At 38.4% G+C, this 2,376-nt stretch overlaps 1 pseudogene; it reads right to left on the bottom strand.

Moving 5' to 3' along the window:
* Positions 1-465: 465 nt before the first annotated feature.
* The window catches only part of LOC102826825, a 99,888-nt pseudogene continuing 97,977 nt past the window's right edge, over positions 466-2,376 (bottom strand).

Here is a 2,376-nt window from a genome sequence, read left to right as displayed (position 1 = left end):
ATGTGAAAGCTAAATTGAAGTAAAGGCTGCTGGGAAAAGAAACACTATTGTCTTTATTTTGAAGCTTATCATCTGTTTAGGACACATGTAAAAGTCTGACCTCTAGTGGATATTAGCTGCAACTGCAGGTCAGATGAAGTAAGTCTGAAATGGGATCCTAGAAAACAATTATTTTTTCTATTCAGCTGGTCAAAGGCTGAATGATATTTGTTTGTTTTTCCTAATTTTATTAATTTTGCTCTCATTATTGAAAATATACAAAGCAAAGAATACATCGATTCAAAAGCCTCTACATGTACAATTTAGTGACTTTGAAAACATGCTTCAAATTGTATAACCATTGCCACTCTCCTTTTCTGAGTTGTTACTCTCTCATTAACATAAAATCACTGTCTCCTAAGGTTCCTATCTAGTCATTTTTTTCACAAATAAGATCTTTTATTTGTCATCATGAACAGTCTAGTTTTAAATAGATTCTTGAACTGGTGGTTCATAGCCATCAGCTTGTTCAACTTTAGCACCTGTCTCATCTCCAGTAGCTTTTCCAGAACTACTGCCTTCACCATGAAGCTCCATGAGTTTTCCCAACTCAAACTTGGGCTTCTTAAGCATTTTTACTTTCCTAACAAACATATATATTGAGAGGGTAAATAGATTGGCAAGACTTCTCTGTGTCCTTTCCAATGCTGTCTGGAATCAATTTATTGACCACTTCTTCAAGTCATTTGTCTGCACCTCTCGGGTCATGAATTCCATCATTTTCTTCCAGATTTGACGGACTTGTTGGTGCTGAGCATAAGATGTCTTCCGAATCTGGTTGTTGTGTTTTTTAGTAAAACCAACACAGAGCAGGCAAAGCAAATAACCATCTGTAGTCTTGACATCAACATGAGCTTCAATCATGGTCTGCCATTTTTTGACCATGGAGCACATTTTGTCACAGGTAAGTAAGATCCACACCATAGAAGTTGGTCAAGCAGTTTTTGCCCTGAACATCCTCAGTAATTAGCTTGTATTTTCTAAATGCAACTTCATCAGTCAACAAGGCTCACTTCAAAATCAGGAACCTTGAGCACTTCCGATGCAATTTTGTTTCCTTGAGTCCTGGTGACTAGTGTTTTCCTAATATTTCTTATCTTAAACATAGCTGGTGCCTTCACATCGTACTAACCTTTCTTAGAAAATGGATCAGCCACTTTCTTCTTGGCTCTTTTCTGCCACCTTTTACAAGGTACTTGTTCTTGCCAACTGCCTTGGAGCTGCTCAGAGAGCCAAAATGGCAGAAGTCCTATATAATCTTTTGTGTTACTGATGTCAATTTGATCCAATATAGACTATACTAAAAAAAGCATGATTCTCAACCTAAAAATCTACTGGCATGGAATCAATTGAGACTCATAGCAACCCTGTAAGACAAAGTAGGACTGTTCCATAGAATTTCCAAGACTAAATCTTAACAGAAGCAGACAGCCTCATCTTTCCCCCAATGAGTGACTGGTGGGTTTGAACCACTGACCTTGTAGTTATCAGAACAATATTTAACCCAGCAAACCACCAGATCTTCTTATGACACTCAACATGAGCTAGTGGTTGTGGTTGTGTACCACTGAGTTGGTTTCCACTCATAGCAACCCTGTATAGGGTTTCCAAGAGAACAGAAAGCCCCACTTTTCTCCTGTGAAGTGGCTGGTACATTTGAAATACTGATCTTTTGGTTAGCAGCCCAGCTAGCAATCCACAATGCTACTAGTGCTTCTAAAGGTGAGCTAGTTAAGCTAAACTATTGTTCAGTTTAAAGAAGACTTTAGGGATATTTTTGGTTTATGGTTAAAGGTTATCTTAGGGCAATAGTTTCAGGGGGTCTTCTACTTTCCATGGCTCCAGAAGTCAAGAGTCCATGAGAATTTGAAGTTCTGTTCCATTTTTTTCCCTTTCTGATCAGCACTCGTCTATGGAAACTTTGGTAAAAGTATTTAGTAATGGTAACTGGGCATTATCCAGTTCTTCCAGTCTCAGCAGCAAAGGAGGTAGTTATCCATAGGACATTAGTCACATATTCCATATCTTCCTAAACCTGACCCTGTTGCTCCAGGTAAATAGAGATTGTCTGTTGTGCTTCGGATGGTGGTGAGCTGTTAAGACCCAGGCACTATGCAGTGATCTAGGAGGTAGAATAGAAGTGCTAAATCCATTATTAGACCAATTACCTGGGTTGTTCCATGAAACTATGAATTTAAACCTTCAAATCAAGGAGGTATATTTATACATAAGCAGCCTTACACAACTTTTGTGAATTCAACTTTTTAGGCGTGTACAACTTACTAACAGCAATTACAATAATTGGCTGTGCAATGCTTATCCTATGGCGCCACACCA

This window comes from Chrysochloris asiatica, unplaced genomic scaffold, assembly GCF_000296735.1.
Source record: "Chrysochloris asiatica unplaced genomic scaffold, ChrAsi1.0 scaffold00190, whole genome shotgun sequence".
Lineage (NCBI taxonomy): Eukaryota > Metazoa > Chordata > Mammalia > Afrosoricida > Chrysochloridae > Chrysochloris > Chrysochloris asiatica.
Note: the sequence above shows the minus strand (reverse complement) of the source record. Positions and strands in the feature narration are given on the sequence as shown.